Source organism: Plectropomus leopardus, chromosome 14 (assembly GCF_026936395.1).
Source record: "Plectropomus leopardus strain MGB_pleo_1.0 chromosome 14, ASM2693639v1, whole genome shotgun sequence".
NCBI classification, from domain to species: Eukaryota; Metazoa; Chordata; class Actinopteri; order Perciformes; family Serranidae; genus Plectropomus; species Plectropomus leopardus.
The window spans coordinates 16,997,764-17,020,843 of NC_142189.1; the positions used below are offsets into that span (position 1 = coordinate 16,997,764).

At 41.3% G+C, this 23,080-nt stretch overlaps 1 long non-coding RNA gene across 2 annotated transcripts in view; it reads right to left on the bottom strand.

Annotated features, from left to right (window-relative positions):
* Positions 1-23,080, bottom strand: part of LOC121953225 (uncharacterized) — a 192,529-nt gene that overhangs the window by 114,551 nt on the left and 54,898 nt on the right. For both annotated transcript variants that reach the window (XR_006106491.2, XR_015778744.1), the window contains exon 4: positions 2,903-2,984. This is a non-coding gene — a long non-coding RNA (uncharacterized LOC121953225). The remainder of the gene's footprint in view (positions 1-2,902; positions 2,985-23,080) is intronic.

Below are 23,080 nucleotides of genomic sequence, written 5' to 3' on the forward strand. Positions count from 1 at the left end.
AGACACTTATTTGCTCACAATGACAAATGTACACACTCACTGTTCACATGGGCTTCTCATGAAGCATCGAACCCACAGGGAACCAGCACGGGAAATGTTATTGTCCTTATCTGCATGTGCTTTGGCACTGAGGGTGAAATATCTTAATGAGGTGCAGCTCTGCAGCCACCTCTGAACAGTGTATGGCAGCACAGCAGGAACAGGACAGCAACTCACATTCCCACCGCCACACCAGTCCTTATTCACTTGTAAGGCACACGCCTCCTCTTCTTCTCTCACCAGAGTGCTCTGCTCTCTAAGTTTGGCATCTATAAAAAGAGCCTCCTGGGCTCAATAGCGATGTCCAGGATTTAGTCAAGTTTTGATGAATCAAAGGATATTACAGTTCCTTATGTAGTTCCTTCCTATAAACCGACGCAGTGCGGAGGTTGTCCTGTTTATTTCTAATGATGTACAATGGCTCAGGATGCCAGTTCAGTTGGTGTTCATTCTTCTCCATGTTTTACTCAACGTTTACTAATATTGACATTTAAATACGTCAACCTGGATAGCTAGCAGCTATTGTAGAAGAAAATGTTTTACCATACAGTTTTAGTTTCATCTTAATTCATAACTGCCCCTCCTGTCCACATTGAGTCATTAAGTCAACTGTTTAATATTTATAGTGTGTAATTGTTTTAGCTACTGATTCATGTAGGTGTTGAGGGGATTAGGGCAACATGAGTGACTTTGAATTTAACTGCATCACACTGAAATGTGAAATTGTCTTTCCTGAGTTTCCTGAGTTTCACTCGTGTTGCCAGTCACAACTCTTGATTAGCTCAGCCCACAGCTTATTGTTTTAGCATAGCCTTTGATTCAATAGCTGGCATGTCCAAAGTCCCACCCCGGGGCCAATCATGGCCCATGCTATGTGGCGCTCCACACAATACTTGTTAAACAACAAGTTCATTTTGCATTTTTTCTGTTCACTTCATGCTGGCAGAAGTATCTGGCCCCCATTCAAAAAAGTTTGGACACCCCTGCTGCTAGTTTATGAACCTTTCTCCAAATGCTGTTCTCTGGACAGAATTCTACAACCTTACTGTGAACTTCTGTCTCCACTGTAAAGTGAATAAAACTAATCTTAACTGGCTACAGAATTGGACCAGAATTTTTTTTATTTTTTTTTTCAACAGAAGCTAGCTAGAGGTTGACAGGAGAAGACTTTACAGACTGGTGGGTTGATATCCTCATCCTGATGAGGGACTTGATAAAGATAAAGATAAAGATAAAGATAAAGATAAAGATAAAGATAAAGATAAAGATAAAGACAACTTCATTTATCCCAAAAGAGCAATTCTGTTCACAGTCGACCAATCACATATAAAACTATCGGTAGACTGCTGGGTCGCACACTAGGAAGCGTCCCCTGCTCCTTGCAGCCACATACCACCACTGTCCAACACCAACTACATAAAGTACAAGCAAGACTTACAAAATAGACATAAATGCCTAAATTTAGCATAATTAAGCGGAGCTGACAGAGAGGAGACTGGAAGCGCCCACGCCTGCGTCATATTACTTTACCCTGCATGATTACTTGATGTCTTGATGAATTAATTTTAGCTCTGATTAATAAATTATATTTATATATGGCTAAACTGAAGGTAAGACAGAGATAGTGTCTGATGCACTTATTTTCACTTCTGAGAATGTGAATGTATGTGTTTCGGCAGCTCTATGTATGCCCACATGCATCTGTGCATGTGAGACTGAGCGTATGTGACCCTGGATTTGATCAGCTGTAGCAGCCTCGGTGTTTACAAGGCCGAAGGAACAATGACAGTATGTGATTAGGGGCAGGCAGGCCAACAGGGCCCGTCCCAAACACAGCTGGCACCAGGGGACTGCGAGGTGAGCTGGGAACCACCACATCCCTTTTGATTAATGTGAGAGCGAGCGTGGGAGACTGGGAGGATGGCGGCACTGTGCCCCGCTCTGCTCTGCTCCTGCCAAGGAGGTGCATGTAGGTGAGGAAGGTCCACCATTGGCCCACATGTCTCACTGTTCAGTGTGTGTGTGAGTTGTGATGGCTGACAGGAGAAGGGAGTTGTACATGTTTAATTAAATCTTTGGTCCCAAGACCTTTCATTTCTGACAGAGGCCAGTTTGAGCAAACACTTAAGGTGGAAAACAAGGACGAAGAGGAGCCTGTTTCCTAATGTTGTATAGATGTAAAGACTTCCTCCACAGTCAGATTCATAACATTATTATACCGCAACAATTTGCACTAATTCAGGTCCAGATTTTAAGATTTGGCCGACATCAGTAATCTGTTACGTAGGGTAAAATGCAATGGCTGGAACTAACTGGTAACCGGCAAAAATCTGCCTATACAGAAGCTCGCAGTTGTTTTCACTTTCAGTTGTTTTATTATGACAACTCTATTTCTTAATTCTGCCCTAACAATACTGTATGTGCTGAGGCTAGTCTCAATATACTTCTAAGTCATTCTGGAAATACAAATGTTGTGAATGATATGAGATGTGGAGACTTTAAGAAATCAATACTTTTGTCACAACTAAAAAAATCCTTTTTTTTTGTTTTTGTTTTTAAGAATGTGGTAGGGTGACTGGTTTCACGATAAACCATGGTAAAATTCCCCACAATTAGTAGGGCTGCACGATCAATCAAATATTTCCAAAACCAAATGAACATGACCGACTGCAATACTGATGTTTTAAAAATTCAAGCTCTGCTCCTTGAAAACAAGCGCTTCATGAGCTAACAACCAACCTTCACTTTTAATGAGATGTCATGCTGCTACGCACGTACCCTAAAGCTGCCTACAGCCTGAGTAAAACTTTACTGAATGTTACGACTGCAGACGGTCCAAGAAAAGGAACATTGCATTACTTACCTCATTAAATCCCCATCTTTGTCCAGAGTCAACTCAGACATCCATAACAGTGACGCTGCAGCACATCTCAGTACAGTGACCACTGTGAAAAAAAATAAAATAGAATGATGGATAATATAAAAATTACATTAATAAATAAATAATAATACAGTAGCGGATATGCATCCGTAGGAGATGCACTGAATTCAGGTGAAAAGGAACCTTTTAAGTCTTATGATGCAAAGATTTGTTAATTAGCAGCAATATAGCACAATGTAGAAGTGAAGGCAGTGATCTGTGAAATGTGAAAGTGCAATAAAAAGACTTTGTCCCTAAGATCAATAACCGTCATAAATAATCATGATCTCAATATTTATCAAAATAATCTTGTTTATCATTTTGACCATAATCATGCGGCCCAAACGGTTACTAAAACATAATTATCATTAAGATCTATCTTTTTTTTTTTGTTTACTGGGTTGAACAACTGCATATTAAATACAAAATATGCTGTAAATACTGTCTCGAATAAAAAAAAAAAGTTGGCAAAAGTCTTCCCAACGAGTCTGCGTCCAAGAGAGATTTAGAGAGAGAGCATGTGTGTGACAGTGATGTGTGACAGTGAGGCCGCGGCATATGGGGCAGAGAGTATAAAGTTAAATGTAGCACTGCAATATGTGCACAGTTTAGGCTATTTGTCAGTGAATAAATGCTTTAACTCCTCAAGACCCAAGCCAAGTTCCCCTGTCTTGCTTGCCACCTGCTGATTAAAGTGAATGGGGTTAGCCCCAAAATTAGGAGGAAAAGTTGGTGAACTGTTACAGTGGACCAGCTATTCCCATTGTAGCAACTACCTCACCCGCTTCTTCACAGATAATGAAGAAATGTCCCTCTTGAGTTACGGAGACAATTTATTTTGCTAATTAAAGTACTGTAACTGTTGTTTGACATTGTATAATTTGAGCACCCATATTGGAAATACAAACAAATAACACCCAGCCCTTGTAATGATAGTGGTTTCTTGTCTTCATCTACAATGACAGAGACACTTGGGCCAGCATTTTCAAAGGCAGGCTGCTTATCAACTCAAATAAATGGTATGTTGTTGTTATACTAATGTTTATGCAAACAAAGAGTGGATTGTGCTGTTCTTTTTTCAACATTTTCAGCACATTTTAACCCTTTGAAACCTGAGCATTTTGGCTTGGTTTCTTTTAAAAATATGGAAAGGAGGCAATGAGCAATTTAAGAAGAAATGACCCCAAAATAAGCGAGAAATTAGTATAAAGTTACAACAAAATTACTTCAAAAAATAGAAAGAAAGAAAAAAAATAGAAAGAAGAAAAGTCCAGGAATGACCAGGAAAAAATGTCCAAAAAAATAAAGTAATAATTATGAAATATTTTCTTTTTCTTTAACATTTAAGTATATAATTATTCAATATATAATAATTATATTAGAACTGTAATCTTATGGACATTTCCTCTCATTTAAAAAAAAAAATTATAATAATTTTGTCTCAATCCTTTTTTTTTTTTTTTTCAATTTTCTTGCCAAACTGCTGCTTGCCTTTTCCTCCAAGATTTTGAAAAAAATCAAACCAATTTGCCAACATTTCAGATGTTTAAATAGCTTGTGATAGGGGTCTGAATGCAGCACAAGGAAACTGATGTTGATCCAAGTTTGAAAGTATTAACAGAACCGCAGTAATACAGATAATCTTGTTAATACTGGTCACTATAAACGTGATAATTTCATTCTGCTTCATCTCTGGATTGCCGCACTCTGCATACATGTCCTGCAGGAAAAACAGCTACTTTTGAAGGTGCTGAGCACCGCGTACAGCCTCTCCTCTTGATCTATGTCCTCTCCTTCACCCTGTGACCGCACAGTTTAATAGAGTACCACTTCTGTAAAGAGAATCTATGGGCGCAATCACCCGGTGTGAAAATGTCAGCCTCCCTTCCCTTGGTTTCTTTGTTGCTGCTGACATTTAGCCTGATACCGAGGGGTCGCTATAGAACATAACATCAAGGACAACATATACTGCCACTATATGCAGGGTCATAACTCTGTTGAATCATCTGATACGAATCCTGCATTTCATACTTTGTATTGTCACAAACCTATGAGGACAGACAGTGTGAGGGAGTCCGACATGTTTTCTCCTTCAGCATGCTGAAGCTGTCTCTGCTGAGACCACATTCCCTTCTCTGCATCTTCTCCACCTCTCCACCCCCTTTCTCCTTTCTCTATCCCTCTTCATCACCCCCTCCTCCTCCACCCATCACCCTCTCCCCCAGGTGGCTGTGGGGCCGGCCTGTCTGAAATGTGATAGGCATAATCCCATTTAGCCTAATTGCATCTGCGGGAGAGCAGCTCTATGTGTCCCATCGCGTGCCTACCGAACCCCTTAGAACACATTATACACACATATCACATAGAAACCTCCTCAAAGCCGACTCAAAACATGAGCACGCACAGGCATGCATGCTCATGCACGGCCCCTGCGTGTCACATGCAGTGCGCTGCAAGGTCCCCATGCAGTTCTTTGTTTGTTTTGCCTCATCAATAAATGCTACAATACTGAGACTCTGATCTCTTTCTCTCTGAAACATGTGCTGGCGGGGGTCTGTGCTCAGTCTGCATTAGCACAGACGAGACAGAGAAGCCAGACAACCATGTTAAGGGTGCTACAGTAAATGGCCTAATGGAAAGACTAAGGGTTTAATATGTGCATGCTTGTGTGCATCTGCCTTAGGGGGCTGTGGTCCAATGGGTGAAGGGAGATGATGCTGCTACAGAGAGATCTGGGGAGTGGTCCACTGCAGTGGGAGCCATAATGACACTGTGTTCTCCCAGGCTACTGCTCATGGATTATTCACACTAGAGTGGAGAGGGCAGAGGCATTAGGGCCAGTGGCATAGCAGCACATTAATGATCACGATATGGTTCAAATGAAGATCCAGTGGCATCTATGAAATTGCCATCGTTTCCCATGATATATATTTTTTTTATACTATGTGTAAGGAGGGATGGGACAAGTTAACTGGGCTTGCACCAAAAAAAAACACTCACAACAAGTTAACATGGTGAATTTCCATTATCAGGATAATTGTGAATATCATGTCCAGCAGCACCCAAACAGACTGCTGGCCAAAAAACAATTAAAATTACTGCATATGCACCAGTCTCAAAAAAGCATTAGTGGTATTGGAATTTCATATCAAAAGATATGATGCAATATCAAATTGTTGAAAAACCTGTATTTTCAGGTTATTTTATTGTAGTTTTACACTAAAAAGGATTTTCACTCAAAGTATGTTTTAATGCTATTTTAAGATTTTGAACAAGTGGTAACTTCCGGGGCTGAAAAAACAAGTCACCACGAAATAACCAAAACTGCAGTTTGTCATATGGCCACTTGAGGCTGGCTCTGAGAGTGAGTCGATACTCATAGAGCCCCATGTTAAAATGTGAACTTACCAGCAGAAATAAACATGTTTACAGCCTAGAACAAAACAACAGTTTGGGTCTCTGTAGCTAATTTCCCCTTTCATGACAATTGTACGGGGGTGAATTTTGTTATAACTCAGCCATTAAAATTTTATTAAGGCTTAGTTATGCATAATTAAGGGCAGGGTGCTTTAAAAGACAACCTATCATCCAATAGTGTCCTTCGCCCTCTCAGTCAGATCCACACCTCCCTCTCCCATAGAGCCAACCTCTCATCTACATATGCTAACTTTTGGCTGCAAAAACAAACAAGATAGCGGTGGCAGAAATGCTGAACTCGTTGCTTCAAAACGGGCGTCAACAAACTGCTGGGTGACGTCACAGCAGCTACATTCATAATTTTTATAGTCTGAGTTTTAAGCATATTTTCAAGATTATCGGGATCATGTCCTATTTCGTAATTAGTTTGTCAAGGATAATTGTGATATGAAAATTTTTATAAAGCCATGCGTCAATCAGTAAATTTGCATTAGTTTGTGATACATACTGAAATGTGCATTAAAGGCTGCAGAACTGAAACTTCTCGTGCCAAGAATGCAGGAGAACTAGGCTTCAGTGACCAACATAAAACCACGTACTTCGTGGGTGAGGTCCAGCTCATACCATGTCCTAACTGAATGCGATGGAGAGAGTGTCGGCGACGAAATCGGTTTGCATATAAAATCTTGCATTGGACTAACTGCCCGCAGGTGATGCCGCACAATACAGTGTGATGCAGCAAGCTGTTTTAAGCATCACTTTTGTCTATGTCATTCCTGCCGTTCACACTGACAGCGCCTCAATGGACAAGGCGCAGCTGCTTCACTGTGTTTGAAGTGAAGACATCTGCCCTAAATCTTACAGTGGCCTGTCCACAGTGGAGAATATCACACCTCTACAGAAGAAAGACATTATGAACACTGACAGAAAGTGACATTTGTGTTTCGGAACATAAAACAGCAAACATAACCACGATCTACTTAGTCCAGCACTAGAATGATGGGAATGTGGGCATTGCTACAATAAGTTGGCTTCTGGATGGCAGGACATTGCCAGGGAGCTAAATCTTTCCGTAAATACTGCATGCTAGCAAGCTAGTCTGTATTACAAAGTGGAGATGGTGGTATGATATAGTGTGGAAGCTACAACAATAATATCTATAAGTCACACGCGATAGTGTTGTTGTGAATATGAATAATGAAAAAAAAAAAAAAAACAACCTCTCACCCATCTTTTCAGTGGTTATGTCTCTGGTTGCACAGCTGATGGGTAAGTGGTTTGTTTACATGACGTGACGGATTTCCATTACAAAGGATGCAGTGTGGACAGCGAGTGTGCAATATTAAGTGATGCGGCATAATAGCCTGATGCTCGCATCCTGTTAGGACACTGTGTCAGTGTGTAGATATGAAGAGCTCATTCTTAGGTGACAAAGACACAACAATTCTTATTTTCAGGAGATTAGCCGATAGATATCCCTAAATTCTACACACTGGACCTTTAAGCAGAATATATTTCATGATATATGATCTATTTTCCTCTGTTCTGTTCTAGCTGTGTTCATGCATCTGTATTTTATTGTGTCCCTTTTGCAGGAGGCTGTGACATATTGAGCTCTAACAGGCCACGGATCAATCTGCAACACAAAGGAAATCAATGCCCCGGAACTGAGTTACTCCGATGGGTTGAGTACAGATCATTAGATTTTCAGTTGAATGAAGGACCATTACCATAAAACCAAGTGTGGTGGAATTTAGCTGTATCCCCAGAATATAATAGCTATATTCAAGATACAGATCATCACAAACATTGTTACTGGCAGTGGATAATAATCAAAATAATGACTTCTTCAGTTATAACAGCCACTGTCTTGCTTTCTCTATCAAATGGCACGCTACCACTGCAACCAAGCTTGTGGGAAAAAAAATCCATGTGAGTCATAATCTGTGAAATGAAACTATTATCTTGAAAATAATAAATAGGCCCACTCTGCATAATGTGATATCACACATATAGAGTGCCATTCAGTACATCATATTCAAATAAGTCCCATATGGTCACATTGTTTTGGAGATAGGGACGAGAGAATGCTCAATCACCTGTTATTCTTAAGTACGGATAAAACCGCAACGTCGGTTTTCAAATGAGACAGCTTGAGCGTACCTCTCCTATATAAGAATAGCCACTACATTACAGAATCTCCAGCTGTTCCTTTATCCCCTACTCAATCCAGTCATTAAAACTTTCACATCTTTTCAAACATTTGTTGAGAAAGCTGCCAAACCAAGCTCTGATGTCTATGCAGCAAACACAATTCACATGAAAAGAAAAGGCAGGGAAGAGGACGGAAAACTATGTAAGACGTGAGAGGTACTGGGGGAGCCAGAGAGCTTGAAAATGACATTCATCTGAGTTTCCATATTGTAGAAGTGTTCATTTCTTTAGGTTGTTTCAGAAGGCTTTCTTTCTGTTTGATAAGTACACGCTGTGTGTGGATTTTTATGTACCGTACACGTATATCCACGTGCGAGCGTGACCTCCGGGTCCTCGAGTCAAGGTGTGTGTGGGTGCAAATTCGATTACACTCAAGTTAAAGCAATTTCCTGCGGAATTCAATTCTTGTCCTCCGTTGCAGGTGAGCTCCCCGCGGACATCTGTGTCTTCTCAAAGAAATAAAGCACCTATAAACAGCAGCCTTAAAGGAGGGAAGTAGAGCCAAAATGCAATTAATATGCAAATTCAGGGGGAGACTTAATGGGGAGCCTTAACAAACATTCGTGTGTTGGGAGATAAGGCTGTTTTCAGGTTGTTTTCCTCTAACCTCTGCCTGTCCAAAGTCAAAGCCTTGGGGAGCTGAAACTCTTGAAAAGGCGTGGATGTTGCTGGTAATGGATTATTGCACTGGGAGAAGTAGGGCAGTCTAGGGCTATGTTTTAGAGCGCACGCTGCTCGTCATGTCACACAGTCATGCAAAAATGGCAGGCGGCTAACTGAAACAATTCACTTTCTTCCTTTTATGTTATTCTTTTTTTCCAGGGGTGAGCAATTCGCTCTGAATCCCATCAGAGTTTGCCATGGGTGCAGGGAGGGGAGCGGAGGAGAGGAGGATAGAGGGGAGGAGAGGTAGAATGAGTAGCCTGAGGCGAGAGATGGAGGGCAGCAGAGAGAGGAAAGGGTGAGAGTATGCATTCAGATTGGGAATTCATTTGCCATTCTCAGGCCCAGTCATACTTCAAGAGGCTTACGAGAGACATGGAGAAGGCAGAGATGAGGCCTCTGATGTGGAATGACATGCCTGATGACAGAGGGAGAGCAGACAGAGAGAGGCTGCTATGAATCACAGTGATAGAGGAATGGTGAGACCAACAGTTTGCAAAAAGGGAGCAAGATGAGAAAGAAAGATGGACGGGTTTGGGCTGCAGTCCTACGGGTCGATGCAGGAGTCGAGGCCACAGCAGTGCTGTCTGATGGATCCAAGTCCCCGGGGACTCTACCCTCTTTTCCATCTCTCTACCCCCCCACCCCCACCCTAATGATTCATCCACCACCTTCAAACCCCCTGTGCCTTCCACCATGATTCACACCCACTCCCAGAGCTAAATTATCGCCGCGGTCCCTTGGAGAGCTCCATCACTCTCCCTCCATCTTCGGTTATCATCAAACAAGTATATGAGCTGCGACCGGCGCCTGATTGCATTGAAGAGCCCAGCTCAGCAGTTTTTATGAGACTACGCGCGTTTGATCGCACACTCGAACTCACACACCGCTGGCTTTGATGGCACTTTTGCAGGAAGAGTTTTCCATCTTAAAATGCTTGAGTGTTTACAAGTGATGACGCAGAGTCGATTTAGTGGAGGGCAGTGTAATTCCACAGGCAGGACACTATAAATGTTGATTAGATGGAGGTTGAGTGGAATATCTAATCACCAGGGACCCATTGGTATTCTTTTCAGACAACCGCCGTATTGTGTGGCCTCGGTGGTAGAGTGCACGACAACTCAAGTTCACTTTCTGTGCCATCAAAGAAGTTCACAAAGAGAATGATGTGAAAAGAGCCTTGATTATTTGGTTAAAGGTTACAATACGTCAGGCAGGTTTAAGTCCCAGCTGCATGATAATTAATGTAAACAACTAGGGATCAATGTAGGCCAAAGGTCTGTATGAGCACATTTCTGGGACTGTCAGATTCCAGTGAATCACTTATAGGATTCATTCATCTATATTTTAAAAGAATCACTTACATCTAATGATATCTAGCTATACACGTGGGCTTGACTCCCTTTTTATCCTGTATGTCACTATGAACACTCGTGCTACACTTTTAGTAGACTCTTTAGTAGAAAGTAGAGCTAAAGTCATGTATGGGGGCATCCAGGTAAATATTAACAATATTTGTTGAAAGGCAGATTCCTGTTGACTTTTTATTCACACCGGAGGCATGGCACTAGGGATCACGATGTTGGTATGACCATCCAGTCTGACTGTTATCACTGTATTAAATGGGTGTTATCAGTGGTTATCAGCATCATAGATATTGGTAACAGAGGCTCTTCTAAACCTAGTATTAGATTCATAATGCTGTTATCAGATAATTAAATAGACATGTTTATTGCTAGGCAGCAAACAAACACAGGACTTTCAACCACGAGACTGAGGTTTGTGTCCCATCTGGAACCAAAAGTCAACACTGAGTTCTTTTAACTAATCTGTGTTATAAGCATACTTGTTTTAAGCCAAACCACAATCTTAATCAAAGGTGGCTGTGGCTCAAGAGGTAGAGCGGACACTAAACAGCTGGAAGATCAGTTCAACCCCTGGCCATTGCAGTCTACATATTGAAGAGTCCCTGGGCAAGATGCTGAGCTGCAAATTGCTCCCTATAGCTGAGGCATCAGTGTGTGAGTGAATGTGAATGTTTGTCACCAGTGAATGAATGTTTGGAGAATGGATGAATGATGCTTGCGCTTTGAGTTGCACATAAATGCATATAAACGCTATATAAATGCAGTCCATTTACCATTTTTCTAAACCTACAACCATGTGATATTAGCGCCTAAACCTTCTGCGTGAAAGCTAACAAAACTGCTACCAATGACAACAAATAATGGGCTGATAAACAGGCTGATAACAGCATTCTAAACCTATCTGTAAATGTAGCGTCTAACCCTTACCTATGAATCTGACAAGCACTGATAACCCCTGTGCTGTGCATCCTTTAGACTATTGTTTCAATATTATTTGTCAATGCTGTAATGATCACAAACAAAATTCTTTCTCTGAAATCCAAGCAAATAAAACCCAAACTATCTGGATGGCTAGATAAAAGTTAGTGAGAAAATATGTTACTTGTTATTTGGGAGAACCACCCCTTTAGTGCATCCATACAGAAGCACAGACCTCTGCCGCCACACAGTCACACACCGATACAGAGGGGATGATCTGGCATGTAATGGCCCCATGATTAAAGTGTATTGCGCTCACCTGCCCAAGTCCAATCAGGGCCTGTGCTGATTGCAGCAGCTTGCTGGAGACAAGAGATGGGAGACTGGTGTGCGAAGGGGGGGTGGGGGGGTTGTGGGGGCTTGGGGCTCCATCACTGGTGAAGTGACACTGTGGTGGTGCCATGGCAGGGCGGCAGGAAGCTGCAGCCCCGGGGAGGCTCCAGCTCCCGCTCTCCTCTCCACTCCTCTCTGGCCAGACGGGGTGAATCAATCATCTCCAAAGATGTCAGCATCTGCCCAAGCAATTTCAGATTGGAATAAATGGCAGATGGGGATGTTGTTCCCTCTGTTTAATCAGTTCCACCAAATGTGGTTTTATCTCTTATAAAATGAAACCATCTGTAGCACGTAGGTGTAAGGATCAAGTGAGGGAGGACGGAGGGAGAGGGTGACAGAGGGAGAGAGGAGAGACGTGTGTGTGTTTGGCGTGTGCGCATGTGTACGTGCATGTGTATGCTTCTTTAATGCGTGTGTGTTTTGCGTGTGCGTGGTGACGGAGGGCAGAGAGAGAGCAGGAACACTGTGAAACAGAAGCAGGATAGTGGGAGTGAAATAGGAGAAAAAAAGAGAAGCACTTATCCATTAAAAAGAGGGAAAATGTAATCTTACTGCGAGCTCACACCTCCACTCTAATCTCCTGTTTCTCCCTCACAGGAGTACCACCCAGGGGCCATCACCATTATATCTAGACCCATCTATTTCCTTCCCCGCCTCCAACCAGACACTGGGGCTGTAATTTGGTCCCCCTAGCCCCAGCCGAGGCAGAGACATCCCTGATAAATCCCCTTGTTTTTAACCAAGGATGATAGTGTGTAAGCATTATAGCTCTCAAAGCCCTTGCTTTAGGGATCGTCTTGGTAACACTTTACTTTAGGATGGCCTTATTCCAATGTGCAGTAAACTATGGAGAAGTCTAAGCAGGATACACAATAAAACTGTGTTTCAGTCAAAATCCTTTGATTACATTAAGTTTATGTAGACTGCAAGGCGACAACAATGTCAAAACAAGCTGCTACATCTGCACACTTGCTCTTACACGGTGTTGTTACACCCTCGTGAGCACATTATGCACAAGAGAGACTTCCATTAAGCGCAATAAAAGTAAAGTGTTACTAGGGTTTTATGCAAGGTGGAGAGAGGGAAGATAAGAGAGAAGGAAAAGAGATAGGTGTCGGGAGGGAGAGAGAGATACTGTAGGTAGCTGTGTCCCACTGTGTATGTTCTTCCCATGTTCTGCCTTATAGCTGCCATTAATGACAGACTGACGGGATAATTCACAGGGGACACAGGCGAGACATTTTATATCACTCACATCCCTGAAGAGAAGGCTGCGTATGTGGAACGATTTTGCCTGCAGACTCTCTTCGAACTGCATACATTTCTAAATTTTCTCACTCGTATTAAACAGTTTAAAAATTCTAAATGCATAAACACAGATGACAAATTTGAGAGGAACAATTTGAAATCAAATACAGAAATCACACGTCTAAAAAAGAAAGAAAGAAAAAAAAAAAAAGGACTTTTATTCCCAGAGTGTCGACTGGAAGGCAGTCGGCTCTTTCTAGACTGCCAACATTAGGATTACACCCCTAGCCAACAACAAGTGATGGGCAAACTGTTCTTTGATCATTTTCTCAGCCAATCATTAAGCCTTATTTTTCCACTTGGCAAAAGACTTGTAAATCTTAATTGTTTTAGATTCATGACAATTATGATAATCAAAGTAAAACTGATAAACGCATACAGTATGTCAGTAATATTATATACTATAATACTCGTGTTATATGAATAAAAGATGAATGAATAAAATGCAAAAACAATTAGTCCAGATTTGTCAGATTTGGGGGATAAAGCTTGCTTTCAGCCAGCACTTTCTGCTTTATATTACATGTGTGCTTGGAGCTTTACTTCCAAATTAAGAAAATTAATTTAAAAGGGGATAGTAACAGGAAAAAATTTATATGAATTTATGACATTTAATTCAATAATAACATATTTTACTCTGTTACAAATTGTGCCCACTTTGATCATTATAATTAAATCATCTAATTATAAGCATAAAATTAATACAAATTAAATACAATGTCTGCCATTATTAATCCCTTTCTGTGAGGGGATTCAAATTATTCTAAGTTTCTGTATTCAACATATTTCCATTATTAGTTCATGTGGACACTTTCATTCAGAACCCTTGAATCTACCAAAAAAGACATACAACATATTTGTGAAAGTTTTCTGCTTTAAGCCATTATAATCCTAAAGAAAGCTTAGGGACATAATTTTCTTTAACATTCCTTGAATGTTCTGTACAGTTGCTGAAAGCAAGAATGTAGGTTTTTGTTTCAACATTGATGTGGACAAAAATGAAACTGGTGAATTCTGATTGTCAATAACTTAATTTCCTGCATTCTGGTGAATTTCTTTGCATTCGTTTGTGTATTTTTTGCATCAATTAACAGTGTTAATGTCTTAAATTTTGTCGAAACAAAAGTTATCTGCACTTTCATGTTTTTTTGAGTGAGGCAAATGCAAATGCACATGTTCTAAATATAGGTTCGCTGTGTCTCCCCCAAAATATACACGCATGACTGAAAGACATGTCATGAGCACAGATTTTCCTTCCATCTCTATGTGAAAACAATTAAGAAAGCTGTGAGTCGTTTGGTGTAATGATATTTAAAAACATCAGTTGTGAGGGGATGATGGAAAATACTGTTAGTTTAACACAATAAAATAATTTATTGTTTCTCAAAAGCCAATATAAATAAAAACATAAATAAATTTTCAGCAGAGCTCCCTGTTGTTTACTGGAGTTTTATTTGCTGAGGCTAAGTGGTTTCATGCACACACAGCCTTTTTATTTATTACAGAGGAGGACATACCAAAGTCCTTCATCTGCTCTACTATATAAGCTGCTTTAATACTTAAGGACATATAAAATATTTTCAGTTATTAGTGGTGATTAGATGATGCCTCATTTATCTGTTTTTATATGCTGCAGTAGCAGAGAAAAAAACACAATATACATTATTTGTTCCACTTACGATTGCGTACATCGCTCCATATCAGAAGCGTTCTAATTAAATTTTCTGCTTGTTTTCAAGAGGCTATCTACTGACCCTTCCTCCATCCAACAGACCCCTGTCCCTGTCCTGCACCCTAATGTGACGAGATGTATTGCAATACAAGCTGCACCCACCATTTGTTCCAGAAAGTGACTTAGACTCATGCTGAGTGCTAAATGGATGCGATGAGAGCTCGCTATATCTGGACAGCACAGTTCACATCCACTTTATTTTCTGGTCTGGCTTTATTAATTTTTAATATTAACACAGACCAAAACGGCTCCCAGTATTACAAAGACAAAGAGACCCTCCACCACTAGCATTTTAAATTTATGTCAAGAGAAGCTCGGTCATTTCTCAAAAAATATATATATATTTTTAACCTATGAATCAACACGAGGCAATGCACAGTGGGTGCACATGAGCAGGAAAGAGTCGGATGAATTAATCGGAGGACAGCAATGAAACAAATATCACACAGGGAATCAATGGCACTCAATTTCACTCTTTCTGTCTTCTCTGTTCTGTCACCAAGTGGGATAATAGTGCTTCAGAGATGATTTGTTAATTAGACTGTCTAGACGTTGTTCAGTACAGCTGGCCAATTGGAGATGGTGGCGCATAAGTGTGTGTGACCATTAAAAGGATATCAGGCCAATCCCATCACCAGTGACAAATCAGATCCTGAGAGTAAAGAGGGGATGAGAGAGAAAGGTAACAAAAGAGAGACCAAGTGAACTGCAACCAATAAACTGATATTCACATCACAAGACTCGGGTAATTGCTGCTGTAAAAAGCGTTCCTCGTTTGTAGTACAGTGTCAGAAGGGGGAACTGTTTGACAGGACAGCGTGGTAATCAGTCATGTACTGATAACCCAAACCAACTGGTCCCACAGTTAAAAGGACAGAAACCCAGTTTGTGTTCCTCAGTCTGCAAATAGAGCCTATTAGCAACTGCTAGACATCCAGACGCACAGTCTGAATAATCACCTTGTGAAACCATCCCGGCTCGTCTTTTGTGTCACCCGTGTCGGCTTTTCTATTTCTATCTTCGCGGGACGAGGAGCCAATTTGGGGCTCCGGCAGGCCTTGAGACAGGCAGGTATACAGTCGGCAGGCAGGGAGGCAGGAGCTGCACAGAACGGAACAGCCAGCCATACATATGGATCAGGTCGACAGGCTGAGCATTAATGGCCTCCCTCTGGAATCTAAAACACCGGCACAGGCCAGAGAGGAGCTCCTGAGGGAAATCAGAATACCAGCAGCCATTCAGGTCAGCTTGTACGTGTTCGCCGCGTGTTACAGCTCCATTTTCCTCCCCCACCCACTCGCAGCCAGAGAGACAGAAATCCTTCTCTGAGGTGATTTATACGCTTGTATTATGAATTGAGTGCAGAGCATTGTTGACCACTTTATGGAATACAATTGGGTTTTCTGTTGAGAGCGACGTGTACAAGGGGTGAAATATGGTTTGGGTGAAGGGATTGGTTATGTGTGAAGACACAGTGCTGCTCTCACTGTCGGAGGAGTGTTCTTACATTATTTTTGTGGTATCTCTGCATTCTTGGAAACGTAAGTGGAAAAAAGCAGGTTGCACTTTGAGTAAGGGACTTTATTTTTTTCTTTTGCTGTTACTCACTATTGCCAGTGATCTCTCTGTCTTATAAACCCAACAGCGTGGTTGTAAAACATTGAGGCATGTTCTCGGGGCATTGTTGAAAGTCATGAAGGCGCTGACTGACTCAGGGTACAGTAACAAGTGAATGATTACACCAACTCAAAACATAACTCCTGTAACGTTGCAGACCGATTATACTGTTTATTGCAGTCTAGAAGAGTGTGGGATGGTTATTTGTTTTACTCAGTATTACTCTAATTAGTTTCAGACTCACCATTTTCTCACACCTCATTTTTTTTACCACTGTTCTGTATACATCAGAATTGACTGAATTGAACCCATTTCTCACCCCATAAAAGCAGTGGGTGTTTTGTGAGGAACAAAGGGCTTTATCCGCTCCAGTTAAAGAATGCTGACAATTTGACTGCCATAAGCACGACTTGTGACCTTACTGAAGTGCCATTCCCTCCCACACACCCATCATATCAATACTGCCTATGTCCTCACCGCTCAAACTCTGGTAAGCTATGGCTTGTGACTAGAGCTCAACTTTGGTAGCAATACAGGAATGCTGATTGTATTGTTACAATGAGAAGAACCAGAATCTTTTGGATGAATGAGATGATATTTTACATGACAAAAAAGGCCTGTCGCAATCTAGAAATCCATTTTGTTTGGACACAAAGAGCTCACAAGAACAAGAATCGTTTCTGTAATGGCATTAAGAGGCAAGTTCTGGAGCAGCTCGGTTTACAAAAGACACAAGATGGGCAGAGAAAAGCAAGTTTACCAGCTCAAACCAGTGAAATTACTAAAATGCAGATGAAAAAATGTCAAAGGGCCAGTATGTAGGATCTGGGGCGATATATTGGCAGAAATTGAAAATACATATACACAACTATGCTTCATAATTTTACTATCACCTGATGCAAAGAATCAATGTGGGTTTTTTTTTTAACTGAAAATGAGTTGTTTATAGCTACACATGGAGCGGATTCTCCTTTTACACAATCCGCAGTGTTATTTCTACTACAGCCCTGAACAGACAAAACCAAACTGGCTCTAGATAAAGCCATTCACGTTTTCGTGTTGGCCACCGTAGTTCTCCTACACAATTTGCAAGCTCACCACTAGGTGCCACTAAATCTTACGTACCAGACCCCTAAAGGAATACTCCCCCCTTCCCAAATAATCATTTTTATATCAATGACCCCATGTTATGCTGAAAATTTGGGAAGAACACCTTGTTTTTCTCAAATGCCCTCACGGTTAACGAAGAATCCAAATACGCGGAAAATTCTTGATAAATTGAAGTGAAAGAGGTCTATGTTTAACAACAGCAAAACAAAATTAATTAATCTTCTTCATTTTACAGCCCTCTTAAAGGACCCACTTTCATTTTGGCAAGGTTCATAACCCTTTTAGTGCACAGATTGATTCTATTAAACCAGAAACTGGCATTGATCACAGATGTTATGCAACACCTTAAACTGGAAAAATTAAGATTCACGTTAAGAGGTTCCTTTCAAATATTTCATAAGACTTGGCAACCCTTCATTGAATATGGACATGCTAGGTGATCATCTTAACCCTTTGTAAGTAATACTACTATGTCAATAATCACCATATACAGCAGCTTTGTACCTTTTGTATATTATTATATTATTTAACTGTTTTTGTAATTCACACATCATTTTGTGCAGCATTTTCTGTATGCCACCTTAAAAGGGGGGTTTCTTTGTTTTTGCATTCACTTTAGAGGCATGCTAATTCCAAATTCAATGTAATACTGGCTGATTAATTGATGGACAAATAATCATTTGGGGGTATAAGTATTCCTTTAATTTAGGTGAAGACGCTCAAATATTGCACAAGTCCACAGATCCGAAAAGAACAGACATTGCTTTCCAGCAGCTTCACAGATTGGAATCTGTTTCTTTGTTTTTTGGAGTTGAACTTTAGAAGACAGTGGGTCACATTCACAAACACTGTTTGAATTACAACAACGGAGAAACCTGAACTCTGAGTCAGAGCAGATTCTCCCTGCTCTGCACCGATAGCTGCGTGTGACTGGGTGTGTGAGCACATCCACACCTCTTCAACTCAACACTTCATCATTGATGGACTCCAACAGGTCACCACTTTTCTCTCCACTCTCCATCCAGCCATCCATTCCCATCATCATGCTTCTTTGCTCTGTCTTTATTGCTGTCCACTGTGTGCGTGTGTGTGTTGCGATGTGTGTGCCTGCTATAGATGAGGCAGGGATGGTTATGTCTTGACGCGGCAGCAGCAGCAGCAGCAGCAGCAGCAGCAGCGGCAGCCTGTGGAAACAAAGGCAGGGTGATTTATAGCCCCGTACTGAGAGCATAAATCACACCTGCAGCGCCGCGCCTTTAAACGCCCTGCGTCCTGACAGCATTTACCTTTTATAAATGATTGGGCTGAACCTCCCATGGAGCCTGAGACCACAAAGCTCACTCACTCCCCATCTAACTCTTCCTTTGTTTCACCTCTCTTTCTCCCTCCCTCTGTCTCATTTCAATTTTCCCTCCCTATCTATCTCACACGTCATCCTGTCGCTTTCGCCCGCATCTCTCTGCTCCTCGCATTCTCAGTCTCTGTCTAAATTTCACCCTCCTCCTTCTTCTCCCTTTCCTCCTATCTGTCCCCACCATGGCCTCCCTTTCTGCATTTGCGGGGCATGATGGGATGCTCCCAGTGGCGCCTCGTTCTGCGCTCACCCAGTGTCTGTAGGGGATATATTGCTAAAGCTGCTTAAAAGACGCCAGCGCTGCCACCACATCCACGGCCGTTAAGGAAATGAATGTGTCAGTCTCGGCCCTATCTGCCTTCCTCATGACCACTTTTGTGTGTGGCAAATACATAAGGGGGTGTGGGATAAACGGCGTACACACACACACACATAATGCCACACCTGTGCATCACGGAGGGAGTGTGAGGCAGGGAATACACAGCCCCAGCTGCAGGAGTGTGGCTACAGATAAAGGTGACGTCTTGAGGCCATTACTTATCCAGCACAGCGGCAAAGGTTTGCAGATATTATACCTGCTGTCTCCACATAATAGCTCTGGGTTGGGAGCCACACACACACACACACACACACACATTCGGATACACACACACAAACAAAACAAGCACACACAACATGGTACACAGACAGGCCCACACCAATTCAAATTTATACACACTGCTTAATCACAAACACACACACACGGGCAGCACAGACGCACTCTGCGCGATACCTCGCCTCACTGAGTTAAAACAGATGAAAGAGCTGGTAAATGAAATCTGACTCAACAGTTTAAAATGCAGCACTGCAGCACTGCGAGCATCAGTAGAACAAAACGACAATATTTCTCAAAGCTGCCACAGCAACAACCAGCAGGAGCATCCAAATAAGGGTTTGTTTTAAGATCTCGCTTTTCTCGGGAGCGCCGCATGTAGCCTGGTACGGTGTGAGGAGGAATGTTTTCTGTGTAGCTTAAAAATCAGTTTGTGAGTGTAAAACATGCAGTATGATTTTGCCTTATTTTAGAACAGTGCAAGAACATTAGGCACTCATCATCAAAGTCGCAACAATGTAAAAAAAAAAAAAAAAAACACCGGATACATGTGAAGTGCTTTAAAAAGCCTGATAATGGAATTTCTTCAACAGTTTGTCAGACAAAAAAACATTCAAATATTATATTTCTTTATAATTTCTTTTTGATAATTAACAAATTATGAAAGAAACAGGTGCCCGGTGACACATTCATCCCAATAGTTGCTGTAGTTTCAACAGAAGTGTATTTATCCTGTATGTATTTTCAGTATGACTATGAGCTATTATGGATTTCTAACTAAATCCATTTTTACAGTGGAAAAGTTGACTAAATAACGTGATCCATTCCTGTTTTTTCTGTGAGATTTCCTGCAAATAATCTACAAATCATCATCTGAAAAAGTGTAATCACAGATATTTTAACATATTCTTTAAAAAAAAAAACATTCTATAATTCTAAGTGGAAATTAAATCAAGAACTAACTTCCACCTTGAGCAGAAACCATGTCATTATGTTTCTGCTAAAAAAAAAAAATAAATAAAAAAAATGCACAGTGGATTCATACCATCCATGCATTAGCGCTTCATTTAGTCCCAATTCCATCTGTTAAATCCTTACACACTTGATCTTCTCCCTCTAGCGCGGGGTTCTCATACAGTTCCAACTTTTCATGGCAGCGAATAAAAAAGAGAGACCCGGACAGACAAGATGAATCGAAACCCAGCCAGTCATTTCAGCTCCAGTTTGAATGTGACAGTTGTTCTTTGTATTTGCGTTGGACGGTCTACAGTGGAAACGAGAGATGCCCTGCAAATGTGAGCTATTCCGCTGCCAGGATGCCGGTTGTTCTACTGTAACTGAGCAGGAGCCTGTGTGTGTGCAGGAAATAAATACCAGCACCCTCGCAGCGAATAAAGCTTTGCAGATATCCTCAAGGTCTAAAGAGATTTTTTTTTTTATTTGTAACAGACAATCATAGTATATGTTTATTGAAAGAGGCTGTAAATGGCAATGCTTTATGAATTAGCAAGAACACGGATAGGGCTTTATGTTGTTGGCAGAAGGAGGTGTTTATCGACTGTCATGATCAACAGGGAGGGAGACGGAGGATGGCTGCTTGTCGTGCAAGTCCGCAGAAGATTGACAGATGTGACTTTTTCCCCCTTTGTGCAACCAAAGTGACTCACTCGGTAAGTGAGACTAATAATTGTGTTCAGTAACAAAGAGGAAAACCAAACGTTCCTTTTCTCTGAGAACGAGCCAAACCCCGAGCGAAGGCTAAGAGGCTAATGTTTGGCTGCTATTAGCATGCCCTCTGTTAGTCTTGTAGAGAGGCCTCGCATGTAGCAGACCTGACCTCCATGTTGAAAACTACACCTCGACACGGAGCAGGGCGTCTACTCCCCTGAACCTAACCTTGCTCTGTCTGAGGTAAGGGATCAGCAGAAGCGATGGTTCACTGTATACACACCCCACCTCCAATGTTTTCTGCCCTGGGTTAATTGGCTTGATTGTTGCCCTAGGCTATGGTGGATTCCGTGGGGCACTTTAAGCCTTGAAGCCGCTGGGGCATATAAAGCATTCAGATGGTATTAATTAACTATTCATAGGAGTCTAGCCCCTGCCTGAGGTATGTGTTTACCTCATCTTCATCACCCCAAGAAATGTCTCCTTTTATAGTTACTAAAGGCTACACCTCTTCATGAGTAAAGATTTCAGCAATGCAGTTAAAGTGATGTCAACCTTGCCCAGTCTGGTACGAACATTTACACAAGTGACACTTTTTTGGCCGCGCAAGAAGAAAATATGTTTATTTGAGTGAAAGCTCGACAATATTGCTTTGCCAAAGCCTCATAAAACAATAAAAATGGGCAGCGCGAAACGTGAGGAAATGCTGAACGTAGCTTGAAAGGTATGAAAATATAACCCTTTGATGGTCGAATCTGATGCAGAGTAAAGGCACCAGCTATCATTTAATGAGATGGTTTGCCTTGAGATTAAAAAACAAAACTTTTCAAATTAAGCACTGTTTGACCTGTGCCAGTTTTAAGCTGGAACGTGCTGATTAGGTAGAAAAACCTCCTCTATCAAGGAGTGACTCTTCTTAAATCACTTTTTTTCTAAGAGGAGTGTCTAGATTCCTGTCAGGCAGCAGCAACTCCTGCATGATGTCAAGACATGACTAAGGTGAAGCTGCCCTGACATTAACCTACCATTATCCATCTGTGTAATATTATACTCAGGGTTGTTACACATTTTTAACAACCAATTTTCAAAACTTTCCATAACTTTTCCATAATATTTTACCTCATTCCCACGACATCATCTAGTTTAAAACAGGGAGGTGTATACAGTGATCATAGGGTGCAACAATGAGACCTCGCATTGTAGCAAAAATGTAGCACGGTATATGGACTGCATTTGTATCTACACGTACAGAAAGCGTTGTAATGTTATCTAGTCTGGCTACAGCAGGTGTGAAATATGTTTCGATGTTAGCGGTCTATTGAGCGACATTTTGGTTGTCTCGATGCTTTTTCACTTTAGCATGACAGAGCTGTCCCACGTACAGTAAATGTCAGCTCTACTGGTGTAGAGCTGACATTTACTGTGGCTTGGCTCTACCCTTCTCGAAAATCAAACATGACTAAAAACACACTTGCAAGTCTTTCACGGATAAGCAAACTGCTAGCCCTTACTAACATTTCTTGCTAATTAGACACTACAGCCGCCAATTTTATTGTTATCACAAAGTCCAGGACATCGTAGTGGAAAGAAAAGTGGAACTGATTACCGAGGACCCCACTGGGACCCTTAAAAAACCTGAAATTTAAAAATTTGATTTTGGCAAGATTTTATTTTTAAGTTATTAATGCTATAATTTAATTGAAATTGGCTGAATAAATCTTTTGAACTTCAACTTTGGGTTAAAATGCTATGCTCATCACTGTCA